We start from the raw sequence: 14,335 nt of genomic DNA on the forward strand, positions 1-14,335 counted from the left end.
CCAGCCGCGCCACTGTGTCGAGCTTGGCTTCCAGAAACAGGGCGACTTGCGACGGAACCAGGTGGGATTTTGGAAAGTTGATGGAGAATCCCAGGTCCGTGAGCAGCTCGGCAGTCTTCGCAGTGTGCTCCACGGCAAGCTCCCTTGTCCTTGCCTGGATGAGCCAGTCGTCCAGGTAGGGGTAGACGTGGATCCCCTGTAGGCGCAGCCGCACCACCACCGGTGCGAGGCACTTGGTGAACACCGTGGGTGCCGACTTCAATCCGAACGGGAGGGCCTTGAACTGGTAGTGCCGCCCTTGGACCACGAACCTGAGGAACTTTCGGTGTCTTTTTAGAATGAGGATGTGGAAGAACGCATCCTCCAAGTCCAACGACGACAGGAAATCGCCCTCCTCCAGCTGTCCCAGCACGTGCTGGAGGGCGACCATACTTAACTTCTGTGCCTTGATGTACTTGTTCAGTTGTCGCAGGTCCAGGATGGGGCGCCATCCTCTGGTCTTCTTTTTTACGATGAAGTACCTTGAGTAAACTCCGGAGCCCCGAAGCCTCTTTGGGACGAGCTTGATGGCACCCTTCTTGAGCATTGCCCTTACTTCCAACAGTAGTTGAGGGATGTTTCCTTCCTGGCCACGGGTGGAACTCAAGGGCACTTCTTCTGAAACTCGAGGGTGTGCCCTTGGGCCAGGGCGTCCAGCACCCAACGGTCGGTGGAGATGGACTCCCACATGCTGACAAACCTCGCCAGCCGGCCTCCCACTGGGGTGCTTCGGTGGGGGCCCGACCCCACGGTCGGTTCAATCTTGTTTGGAGGCCCTTTGCCTCGTTGACATCCATGTCGACGAAAACGGGCACCACCTGACTTGCCGCGTCCCCTGTAGGCTTCCTGGGACGAAGATCTTGCCGCTTGGCGGTATGTGGAGGAGCCACTGCCGGATCCCTTGGAGGCACCTTGTCTGCCTCTGGAGCTCCGAAAGGACGTCCGTCGTCGTTGGAGCACTCCCAGTGCCCGGGCAGTCTCTGTGTCTGTCTTGATGGCCTGAAGGGACTCATCAACCGCCTTCCCAAACAGGTTGTTCCCGTCGAAGGGCATGTCCAAAACCTTGGTTTGTACGTCCTGGCGGAAATCCGCGGCCTTGAGCCATCCTCGTTGTCTCAAGTAAACGCCGTTGCTCAACTGACGGAAACCTGTGTCGGCGATGTCCGTTGCCACCGTGATGGCGTGGTCCGAAGCAATCTCACCTTCCTGTAGGATTTCAAGGGCCTCAGCCCTTTTGGCGCCCGGAAGTCAGTCCAACAGAGGGGCCATTTTGAACCACAACTCCCTGCCGTAGCGGGCTATGATAGCCAGGGCGTTGGCCGCCTTGATAGTCGTCGCTGCGGATGAGATGATCCATCGTCCCATCGTGTCCAGCTTCCTGCCCTCGCCGTCCGGCGGGGAAGTTGATGTCGAGGCCGATGCCCCCCCCAGCTTTCTTCTTTGCCGCCGCCAAGATGACCGAATCCGGGGTAGGTTGCGCCCGAAGGCACAAGAGGGCAGCGTCGGGGACCCGGTACTTCTTCTCGTACCGGTCCCTCTTTGCCGGCGCCGTGACAGGGTACTTGAGGAGAGCGTGCCCCTCATCCCAGATGTCATCAAGAAGCGGTACGGAGAGGACCGTTTTCCTTTTAGCCTCGCGCCGTTGGTAAAGGAACCCTTCCTTCTTCTCTTCTGGGCAGAGCTGGAAGAGCTCGGATGCCCTGGAAATCATGGCATGAAAGGATCCAATCTCGTCGGGCGGGGACACCCAAGCAGGGGGCGACGGGGGACACATCCCGTCGTCGCCTCCGTCGTCATCTGTACCTGTCGTAGCCGTGTCCGTGCCTGTATCATCCCCGTGGGTAGTAGACCGGGGGGGAAGGCAGAGCAGGCCGCAGAGGTGGGAGAGGTGGCGTAGGATGCGTCGTCCTCCTCTTATGCAGTGGACTTTCCAAAGGTCCTGGCTCCGGTTCCCCCGTCGGGTCTGGCTGAGGTACCTCCGTCGGGGGGAGGGGCAACCTTGTCCTTATCTCCGAGCATAAGGACTGAATCGCTGACAAAATGGCCGCCGTAGTGTCCTGCGGCGCCGGAAACGACGGGCGCAACGGCTCTTGAGGAGCCTCGTCGGCGACACCGTTGCTCTCATCGTCGCCCTCGTCGGGATCCCTCCCGATGGGCTGGGCCTCTTCCACGACTTCGATGAGCTCTTCTTCAGAGGTCGTGTCCGTATCCACGATGGCCACCAGCCCCCCCCCACCTTTTCCAACGAGGACTTCGTGGGGGTCTTCTCAATGGGCCTGAAAGACGACTCCCTCCACGGTGGCAGGGAGACTCTGGGTCCTGAGGTCGCCTCCACTGGTGTAGCCTCCACAGGCTGAGCCAGGGCCGCGGCGACATCCTCAATCGAGGTTGTAGCAGGGTGAATTAAGGCCATCGTTACCTTCTGTATGCCTGGGGCCTTCACCTTGGGGGGAGGGTCCGAGCCTCGCTCCCCCTCTGCCGGAATCTTTGAGATTGACCGGGGCCTCTCCAGAAGCTTTGCCGGGTTCTCGGACTTCCTCTTACCCGAGCCAGAGCGTTGGCTCGTGGTTGATGGAGCCGGGGAGGATGCGCCCTGCCTAGCAGCCAAGGAGCCCGACCGTTCGGTGCTCCCGGTGCCCGCGGACTCGCAGTGCTTAGCCTTTTGTTGGGCCCCCGTCACCGGGGCGCCCTCACAGGACTTAGAAGACCGCTGGACTTTTTCTTCTTCTTCTCGCCTGACGGGCTCTTCCCTTCCAGCCAGGTGGCGAGATGGAGGTGGCGATCCTTCATGGTCCGCTCCGACATGTTCCCACAAAACGCACAATCCTTCTCCATGTGCGTCTTGTCCTCATGGAGACAGTAGAGGCATAATGAATGCTCGTCCTCCTTGAAAACATTCTGAAGCTGGCATCCAGGGCAGGTCCTGAACAGCTTCCCGGACGTCGAGCTTCCTTTCTCCTGGGCCATGTCCGGGTTAGGCCTCGGAACTTCTGGAATCCTCCAAAAGCGCAACTCGACGAAATCTTCACCCTTGAGGGGCGTAGAAATCTCCGAAACGGATCCCTGTTGATCGGATGTAGAAACGGTGGAGCTTGAGGCTCTATTTAACCAGAAAATGAGAAAAATCTCCTGAAAAAATGCAAAAACGCAGCAAAAGCTCGAGAGCTACAGCACGAGGACTCCCAACACTTGAACGTGCGGTAAAAATCTGAGGATGGCTGCCAGAGGCGGGGCTTAGGGAGAGGGCAGTCATTGGCTGGGGGAAGTATGACCCAGAGACCAGTGATTGGTTACTACTAAGAAAGACAGATCAGAAACTAAACGGATACTGATTTTTTTCTATACCGAGGATTCCCGGCCTGACGATGGGGAATATTCATGAGCATGCGAATCCATGCCAGACCCCATGCTGGAGAATATTAATTTAGCCTCCACATGGGGAGTGGGGCTATGCACCCGCTCTTTAGTACGATAACCACTGGCGTATGGTCCGAAATCCCCCGGGCTAGGAATCTGACAGACAATCTATGGCTGTCCCCCTGCGGAATGAGAAATAGTCCAACCTGGACATGGAGGTGTGTAACCCTGAGAGAAACAAGAACCCCCCCCCTTCTCCTCCAAACATCAATGCAACCCATGGCTGTCAAAGATTTACCCAATTTGGCAGGCACCTGCGGATTTCTGTTTCCCCACCTGAGACCTACTCAGCCATGTGTCCGCGGCATCATTAAAATCACATCCCAGATCCTACATATCTGTCTGGGCCTGCACTATCTTTTTCTGCATGTCACTAAGCAGCTCCTGCGTTAACGGCAGGGGTGAATATACTGCCACCATACCCTAAACGGCCCCCCAGAGTTCCCCTCAAATGAGTACAAACCACACCGTGGGGTTCGATCTTGCCTCGATAAGGGTAAAAGGCCTCCGGGTGTGACATATCCCATCCTTGCACCCCCATGACCCTGTGGCAAAACCCACATAAAGCTGGTCCTGTAATTAGTTCTCTCAAAAAAACCTGCAATGCTCCCTGAGAGAAACCCAACGGTATCACGCTGACTAATCCCGGAGATCTGTCATCCAGGTGGCCAGGACACACCCATTGCTATTGGTTCCAGTTCCTGGGGGTGGACCAGTAAAGGAGGATCACCTGGATGGGGGGTCCTGGGAGAGTGGAAGTGGGCCACCGATGGGTGAGACGCCGTAATCCCCCTTCTTTCAACACCTTTTCCCCATCCTACCACGTAGGATATAGGATATTCCAAAGCACTTGCCCCACCCATTGGCCATCGAAGATCCCAATAGCTGAAAACTGAACTGTCATCTCGTGCTGAGAAAGCTGGAGCGTGTGCTGTGCTCCAGAGTCCCGCCTTGTCCCATGCTCAAAACGAGGGGAAGGAAGACCATGACTAGTGCATCCTGACATATTGTTTGTGAATACTTCTTTATTTCTTATGAGCCCTATCCCACACACTTTTGTATTTAGCCTAAGGATTGGCAATAGGTTTTTCTTAGTAAAGGGCTTTTTTATCTGACAAGACGCCACTAGGACTGCCTTATTTTGATTTGATGGTCATAGCTTGCTCGCATCTTAGATTTAGGTTTAGATTAGGTGTTTTTCCACCCTACCTATACAGTTTAATAAACACCCTTACTGTGATCACTTGTGTCTGTCAATTCACGATACCATGCCTTCCTTACATCCCCTGCCAAATGTGTGTCTACAAGAAATGCAAAATCCGGCGAGTGCCTATTCAGATACTGCAGGACCAACATCTGCGTTATGCTGGAGCACCGACCATTGACATTCCACATTATTAAAGTGATCCCTTTATCCTGAGTCATTTCACCCATTGGCCATATGTCCAGTCACTTTCACTCGGGGGTGCCCCCCCTCTCTCTTGGGTGACCCGGAGCTCCAATCATTTGGTCATTTCTTCTCCCACCCCACCCCACCAAGCAACGTGGACCAACTTTAACCCAACTAAAACAAGCAACAGGGCAACAAACACCACAAACTCCCCCTTCCCTGCACTTCTCCCCCAACTGAAGCACCAGTTGCCCTGGGCCCACGCGGAACATGCACATGCTGGAAAACTCAACAGCGACAAACCCAACCTGGGCCCGTCCCAAACCACCTGTGCTCCATCAGCCAGTTCATTAAGTTGCTTCCAATGTAACAAACATTTCCCCACTGCGTCGGCGCCACCTGTCGGCTATAGTTTCATCCATGCTCCCCTCGGTCAGGAGTCATGTCTCTGTCCGTTCCTGCTAGAATAGCTGGCAGACCAGGGCAACGGACCGTCCCCGGTCGCTGCATCTCCTTCCCCAGGTTGTGCACGTTCACTAGCTATATGTTAGTTTCATTCCACTCCCAAGCCTCCTGCGGTGTGCTGAAAAGAAGCGCCTTTGACCCATGTTATATTTTCAATTGAGAGGGAAAGAAGAGGGCGTATTTAATGCCACTAGCGTGCAGTTTGCGTTTAATGGAATCGAAGAATTGCCGCACCCGCTGCACCTACCTTGTGTAATCGGGGGGGGTAATCGGGGGGGGGGGGGGGGGGGAAGAAGACCAATGCGGGAGCCATTGTATGTGATTGGGCTAGTCACCCTCGCCATCCCTGCAGAATAGTGTCCCTATCTCTGAAGCCTGATTATTCTATCTTCCACAGATGCCTGGGAATCTGCTATGGGCCCCATAATATCACTTATAGAGATGGTTGGGTCTGGAGTCAGGTCCTCAATGCTAGCGACCCCCCTGTGGGTGTTAGGCAAAATCCTCTGCAGTACCCTCAGGGAACACTACAGATGATTAAGTCTACAAATGGCAGTACAATTTCACCTTTGGTACAAGCCTGTACTACACAGTTATAGTGGTAGCAGTAACAGAGCAGCCAGACTTATCTCAAGAGCAAATGAGCAGTAATAGGGATTACACAAAGGACTACAATTACTGTGACTCAAGGTTTCTGGTTAAAAAAAATATATATAAGTACATTTATTTTTAAACCATCTGTTCACAAAACACTTCACTTCTACTAAATACTACCACACTCTAAAATATACCACACACAACCAATGCCTTTGGTTCAGGTCAATTCAAGGAAAGTACATTAGGATTTGACAGACCGGTGTTGTGAAAGAAAAGACATTACCAGGGGTTAAGCAGCGCTCACTTTTTGACAGTAATGACAGTTCGGTCTTACGAAAGAGAAGCGTATCCGCGGGAAGAATTGTAACCGTAGTCAAAACACATTTAGCACATTGAATAAAAACCAAGGCAAAGGGGATAAAAATCATAGGCAATACTTTTGTCAAGGCACATCACAGGACGTATTCTAATAGACAGATAAAGTCAATAGGCCTGAGCCAGTGTCAAATGGAGCAGGGCTCTGTTGTTGAGGATCACACAATTAGAACAGTTTGAGATTAACGTTGCCAGGAGTACATGGATATTATCAAAGGGAGGCAAAAGTTATAAGAGGGAAGGAAGAAAGGACAAGCCTTTCGTAAGGAAAAGGGTTCACCCCGATTCCTCAAGGTCGAATGTAGAGAACGACCAAATTGACACAGTACCTTATTCGAATGAAGAAAGCTGGTGCCACGGTAGTTGTTTCTGGTAGTTCCTGCAGACTTACGGGCACTGAAGCTTCAGTCGTGAGGACAAGGACGACGACGTCTGGAGCAATCTGCACTACTCAGGGATGAGGCCAGCAGCAGCAAAGCAACAGTGAATAAAAGGTGCGCTCCTTTAAAACAGGAGAGTTTTCTTCTGATGGCTATCCGGACCACTACAGCAGGGTGCAGCGATTTAGACCATGAAGAGGATCCTCTGGCTGTGGAAGATGAGCTGGTTGACCCGACCAGGCCCAAGGGAAGAAGACTCCTGACTGGATCTTCTCTGGTCGTTGAAGGGTAGATAGCTCAGGACTGTAGCAGGGCTTCACCGGGACCCGGGAGTTGCAGCAGCCATCTTCTTCTCCGCTTCTCTTCGGTTCCTTGTAGTTCCAGTGGCGACTCTGCCTTCCAGCCCAAGAGTCCTGCCTTTTATGCGAAAATCCCCCATTCACTCAGCCTGGCTGTCAATCACGCAGCAGGGGGGTTGTCCAGCCCGGAAAACCACCTCAGCCAATCATGGCAAAGTCCGACTTGTGTTTCCTAGGATACCCTCTGCAGGGGGTGTCTATACCCCTCCCTCACATACAGCCCACCTAGACACCAAGGCGCCAAGAGGAGGGCTTCTTTGCAGAAGCCCGCCAAAAGACGGTGAACAAAGAAGGCAAACTTGGTTTGCCGTGCAAAGTAAAACACAAGAAGGACTTTAACAAAAAGAAATGGAGAAAAAACCCGACGGAGCCAAAAGAAAGAGTATTTGGTCAAGCAGGTTTATGTTCGAGGCTAATAGAATAGCCTGGAACAAACCACGTTTATATAGTATAATCGCACTAGAAACGTTAGGGTAGATACCACTGCCACCAGCCAAGTCTAAATGTTAAAAGAGCAAAACAAAGCTCAGAGAGGCACAGACAAAAAGGGATAGGAATTAACCCTTTCCAGTACTCCATGTAAGATGGGGTGTACTGGGTCTGTAGTTTTAAATGACTACATAAAGTAAATGACACTTTACCTGTTTCGGGGGGACAGTAGTCAGTGGGAAGTCTCAAAGACAACCCTGTGTCACTGCACTGAATGTGCTGTGTAACACACAAACAAGGGGGGCTCATGGAGTGGTGTGCTCCAGAGGCCAAGATCACACAAACAGTAGAAATACACATTGCAAAACACAATTAAGAGTCGGAAAAAAGGCTCACACTCTTACCAAGTGGAAAAAAATAAACTCCAGAAATCCAGCAAAGCTGCTGGGGGACTCACTAGGTGAAGGAAATTAGCCATAGAATGAGAATTCTCCCTAACCGTCTCTACATACTCCAGGGAATGCATCTGGGGAAGCACAGTACCAAGATCGTTTAAACTCTATTGAGATAGAGTTAATCTGAGTAGGAAATGAAGCAGTGGGATAAGGACACTAGATCATCTTAGATTAGGTCCATGCACATCTGTAAATTACTCCTTCACCCCATTATCAGAACCTAGTTTTCCCATTTGTGTGCTCTAGGTGATAAACCACTTTGCAAAGAAATAAGTATGGCTAGTACAAGATCCTAGACAGAAGAACATGGGAAAGGAAGGGAAACCCCATACAAAATCTGGTCTCCAATACTAAAGCCTGCTATGCTGCAAATAGTCTACCTTTTGTTTAAAGTGTGCTTGTTCCCTTTTGAACCTGCCTTGTATTAGCAACACAAATGACAAGCATGACCACTTTACTACATGGCATCTTGAGAATGTTATTCCCTTTCCTCTGTGAGGGGCACAATGACCTACGTGGAGCCAAAGGGAGTAGTCTACATAAAAATCAAGATCTGGAGATTTGTCAAGGTCTCTGGCATCCATAAGGCTGGAAGTCAGGATGACAAGACCCACATCCTGTTCAAATTCTCATTTTTGATATGTCTGTGACAAAAAAAAGTGACTCTTCGAAGAAGCAGCATGGACCAGTGCCGTTACTCCCAGCGCAGGGACGATGGCCTTGAAGGGCAGAGCTGAATAGCACAAAGGTGAATGGTGACATCCAGCTCCAAGTCCTGGACAGGGCACATGGGCTCGCAATAGGACACCATACAGGGCAGTCTATTGGCCTTGGAAGGAACAGCAGGATCTTGCTCCACTGCAGGGGTCTTCGCAAAGATGCATTGCACCCTTTGACAGGATTCCTCCCACTGAAGTACAGCAGCTAATGGGGAGGGGAACATAACCTAAACCAATTCAAGTGCGAGTCCTCAGACTAAGAGCTGGACTCCCTCAAGCTGGAGTGATAGTGCAATTTCTTGGCAGACAAATAAGAAAGGCATTTGAAAGCAACATATTCTCTAATAACGAGGCCTCCTGCACCACAGCTTCTTGGTCTTTCCTCCAGCCTCCTCGCGTGACTAGGATTCTGCCAGTTCTCTGATAAAGGTCGGGGGAGTCCCTTCTCCTTTAGAGGCCAAACGCTCAGAAGGAGCTGGGCATTTGGTCGCAGTTTTCCCTTTTGTGCGAGCAGTGATGACCTTAGCAATTTGCTCTGGAATGGCTTTAAATTGCACAGATTTGTAAAAGTAGCATTCATCAGTATTCTGGTCAGGGCCCAAACACAGCACTTGAAGCCACAGGTCTTAAGGGAGACACAGGATACATCGCATTTCACTAAATCGTGGTGGAACAGACCAATGGCAAGAAAAATCATGGGGTGCAACAGGCACCATAAATACCAGGCCTGATTCATCTGGAATTATGGGTGCCAACAATGCCAAGCAGAGCTAAGACAGAGACTAGTGCGACCTTGGAAGCTGAGCAAACCTCCCCAAGCCAGTCTTGCACCTGCATGATATTTCTAAGATGAGGAAGTTGTGGGTCAAAGGAATGGATAAGAACACATTTCTGTTTTCTCGACACTCAAGCATAGAATATTATCTATTGTGCAGCCTTGTATTCCTTGTAGGAAGGTGGTGATATGGTTATTTTCCATGTCCTTAAATGGTATATCCAAGAATATCTGGGAGTTCTCTTTGTAGATTTCCAAAGTGGTCACAACAGTTTCAATCAAGCCAGCCAACTGTCTGACGTGTGCATAAACAGCTATTGGGCACTGATTAATACCAAAGGGACAATACAAGTGAGCTGATGGAAGGGGTATGAAACCACCTATTTTTACCTGGAAGGATCAGGCTAGGAGGTCATTCAAATTCCACGTTAAGTTACCCACAGCTACGGCATGTCTGTGGCAGTTTAACCGTCATAAGAATTAAAGCAACTGGGTAAATTCTTCTAAAAAAACTCCAGGATTTCATTACATGAAGAGGAAGCAGGTTTTCAGTAATATTATGAGGTTCAAATCCTGAGTATTTCTCATAGAGGATCTTCTTTAACTTTGTCGCACAAAATGGGTGGAAGTGGTTTTCTATGTTTTTTTCTAAATTACTTTGCCACAGGGGATGTTGGAGACAGGGCAGGAATTGTCTGCAGTGGTGAGGTTGCGATGAGAGATTTTTCCCAGGAGTGTTGTAATCATATATATCGAGATAGTTTGAACCAAGCAGACAGGCTGCATCATGGAGGATGGTCATATGTGAAGTTTCTCAAAGAATGCCTTCAATTTCTTGCTCAGCTTGATTATTAACTCTAGTGTGCCCAGGTTAAAATGACTGAACTGAAGCAATGCGTTTCTATTAGGGGTACCTGGTGAGCCTCAATCTTCCAGGTTAGCAATAATGTGTATACAGTACAAAGGATCAAGGCTTCTATGTCACACACACACAAATAACTTTTGTGTATTTTTGATATTTAACTATTAACTTTTTTCTAAAAAATACATTTTTATTCATACAAAAAACACACATTTTCTTTAAAAAACAACACATATATACACATTCTGTGACCCATATTTGATCCTACACACAAATTGATTTAACGAACAATAGCATCTCATTTCATTTTCAGACACAAAAAACCCAGCTGCGCAAAGCTAGGATCTATAAGGAAACCTAGATCTCCCCTCACAGCGCAGTTTCTGGTAAACCCTGACCGAGTCCAAAGTAACTTTTTATTTTTTTTTATATCTTTGTGAGACCTGCCCTTTTATTTGCAGTGTCAGTGTTGCTGTATTTAAAGTCAGCATAGTGTGTTTCGGTGGTCTCATGAACCAGAAATGTGGTTCCCCCAATTATGTGGTCTTCATCAGGACGAGTTTCAATTTCAAATACACAAATGTGTATTTTGTGTCTGCAGAAAAACGACAAATATATTGTCTTGGGCAGGGAAGGCAATGATAAAGCTAGGGAGGGAAGTGCGCCATGCTCAAAAAATGAGATTGTTCAACTCGACCGAAATATTAAGGCCGTCTTTTACTGTGTTCAGCTTGTATATCCAAAGTTGTTCAAGCTTGTATAGTTGGCCTACCAAATCAACTCCTCTCGAATGTGGTTTGAGTATTTGTAAATCCTGGCCTGTATGCCCTAAACGTACATAATGGTCAACTAGGAGTTTGTCAGGCACCAGATTCCTTATATAGGACCAGAACTCTGAGATCCTTTGTCTCACCTGCCGGATGGTTTTACCCACATACAACAACTTGCAGGGGCACTCAACAATGTTTATAACATTTACTTTTACAGTTTGTGTGGGCCCTCCATTCCCATCTGACTGTGCCGTGTTCGAACAACAGTTTGGTATTGGTAAAGTTGCACGCTATGCAGCAACCACATTTATGGTGTCCTTTTACTTGTGGTATAGCCCACAGGGGTAAAAGCCATTGGCTTTCTTGTAGTATTTTGTACGTATGTACCAATCTCCATCTTAAATTTGCATTTTTCTTAAAAGTGGTTTCTTGTTAAGGGTACCTGGGTGTTTGACCAGATGCCAGTTCTGTACGATTCTTTTTATTTGATTGCTCGACGGGCCGAATGTGGCAACACAGAGACAACCTTTCTTTCTTATCTTTGCTCTGTTTTGTCAATGCCAACTCCCTGTCTGTGTTAGCAAATCTCTTTAAGATGTTCTTTATCACTTTTCTCGGACATCCTCCATCGATTAATCTTTTCTTAAGCTGTTCAGCATGTGTGACAAAATCATTTATTTTGCTGTAATTTCTACGAATTCTGAGGAATTGGCTGTAAGGAAGATTAAGCTTCAAACCAGCTGGGTGAAAACTAGTAAAATGTAACAGTACATTCCTATCAGATGGTGTCCTGTATAGAGTAGTGGAGTAGCCCTCATTACTTTTGTAGATTTTCAGGTCCAAGAAACTGACACTATGCTGGTTGGACTCCATAGTAAATTTTAGGTGGATGTCACATCTTTTCAGCCATTCCAAAAATTGTTTTACATTAATTTCACTTCCCGTCCAAATGCCGAAAACATCTAAATATCGCTTCCAAGTCGCTATATTTTTGCAAATGGGGTATAGATCGAAAAAATGTTTCAAAATGCACCATGTATAAATTTGGTCAAAAGTAGCACCCATGTTAATTATTTTGTTGATAAAATTGCTTCTTATATAAAAAGAAAATTGGGTCATGGCCAATCTAGCGCATTCCACAATGAATGTGCTCAGAGGTTTCAAGGGACTTGTCTGTGTTTCTAAGATCAATGCCAAGATACCCAGGATGAATTAGCTAGCAGCTTCTCACATTCAGCCTCGTAGTGGGTAGTTTCTAATAGAACTACCCCCCCCCCCACCATTGTCGGCAGGTTTTATGGTGATAAGAGCATTTTTACACAGTGCTATAAGGCTTTGACGTTCTATCTGGTCTAGATGATCTGGCTGGTGGTTATCCTTGTTAAGTGCATCTAGTGACTGCCGAATAACAATTTTTCAAATGCTAATATCTCTGCCAGGCATGTGTGGTTGGGAGGAATAAACTTGGACTTTTCCTTCAAGTCTGTTGAGTTTTCGTCCCTGGTGAAGGTGGGACTATCGTCTTGGTTTTGTTTGGGGAGATGGATTTCAAAAAGGTATTTGAATCTAATATTGCGAAAGAATTTATGCAATTCTATTTTGCAAAAAAAATGGGTCAGCTCTGGCTATGGGTACAAATAATAAACCCTTTTGGAGGAGATCCATTTCCGTAATTGGACGGATTGATGATTGCCAGATTATCATCTAATGGTTTTGGTACCATTGCCATGTCCTCATACGATCGTATTGTGGTGGACCCCGTCTGTTTCGACACCTTTGGCCTCCCCTGTAAAAAAACATGTCCTTGGGCATTTAGTCCTGCCCCGCCCCAACCCCTGTAAAAATGTGTTATACACATTGTTGATTGCCCCTGCAAGAAGTTGTATGTGGGTAAAACCATCCGGCAGGTGAGACAAAACATCTCAGAGCAACGGTCCTGGATAAGGAATCGGGGGCATGACAAATACCTAGTTGACCATTATGTGCGTTTAGGCCATACAGACCAAGTGTGCGCAGTCATGATACAGACGCAGGAATGATGACACAATGTTAAGAACAATTGGTCTGGATAGACAATGCTATTGTGTGGCTCGACGGTGTACCCAGGTACTCCCTGCACGTCCTGTTGGAAGCATAAATAACTAAAATTAAGAAGGAATAGACTGCGGCAAATTAATATGGATGGAGGCACCAATACTGGAATTGAAAATAACCGTTATAAAGATATAGCAGACTGAGGCATACTATTATGTAAGCCACTACATATCATGTAGGATAGGGTACAACAAGAGACCTGCCCGTTCAAACATCGCCTCCTCCTTCCATCGAGTTTCTCCAGGAGTACTGCGTTGGCGCTGGTTACTTACCAACCAGCAATAACAGCGTGCCTGCATTCCACGGCAGGCAGACCTCGAAACAACATGCCAGAGATATTAAGGGCAATTGTCATGTTGCCCTACCTAAAGGCTACTTGGTTGGCGCAAAGCATTCCCACCAATAGAATACCACATTAGTTGGTCCCCTTGTGGACCAGCAACTATCTTCTGGTTTTTGACACAGAAGACCATGAGATTTACTACTCAGCCATGGCAGTGGGTTCCCCACCCATGGGACTGGCGTCACATGTATAATCACGCTGAGAGGTGGCGTATTTGTGGTCACATGGCACCACACAGGGCTGTATGAGTTACATCTGTATTTGGCCACGCACACATATGGAGTGGTGCATGGCTAGGATAAGGCTATATAGTCTCATCCTTTACTGGAAGGTGTATGAGCTTGATCTGCATTTTTGCCTACCTTGTAGGATCCACGGCACAGGCATTCTGGCTTCATTTATTGAATGGATAATCTGAGATTAGTTCCTGGAGGGATTATCCAGCAAATTGCAGATAAGCGCATATATATTAATAATAGGGGATGAAGATTATTCACTCTCTACAGGGACTGCTGTACATGCTATATTTATTTAGATTCAGTTTCCCATCCTGGATATTGCCACATTGTACTCATATAGGAGGGCTATCGGCACCACCTATTGAGGCAGGGCAACCACCGGAGGTAGGATGCCCTTGAGCTAATTTGTAGAAAGAACTGAACGACTGCTGACACATTTAGTCATCCTATTTTTAATCTACATGTCACATCACACTCAAAAATTTATATATACATATATATTTGTCATATTTTTACAGGCACAAAATTCACATTTGTGTATTTGAAATTGAAACTTGTCCTGATGAAGGCTGCATAATTGGAGGAAACCATCATTTCTGGTTCATGAGATGAACGAAACACACTGTC

General features: G+C 47.9%; 1 protein-coding gene across 3 annotated transcripts in view; it reads right to left on the reverse strand.

The window, feature by feature from the left end:
- The window catches only part of USP9X (ubiquitin specific peptidase 9 X-linked), a 2,614,063-nt gene that overhangs the window by 537,731 nt on the left and 2,061,997 nt on the right, over positions 1–14,335 (reverse strand). The gene's annotated exons all lie outside the window — the stretch shown is intronic.

Source organism: Ambystoma mexicanum, chromosome 7p (genome assembly GCF_040938575.1).
Source record: "Ambystoma mexicanum isolate Mex_15411 chromosome 7p, UKY_AmexF1_1, whole genome shotgun sequence".
Lineage (NCBI taxonomy): Eukaryota > Metazoa > Chordata > Amphibia > Caudata > Ambystomatidae > Ambystoma > Ambystoma mexicanum.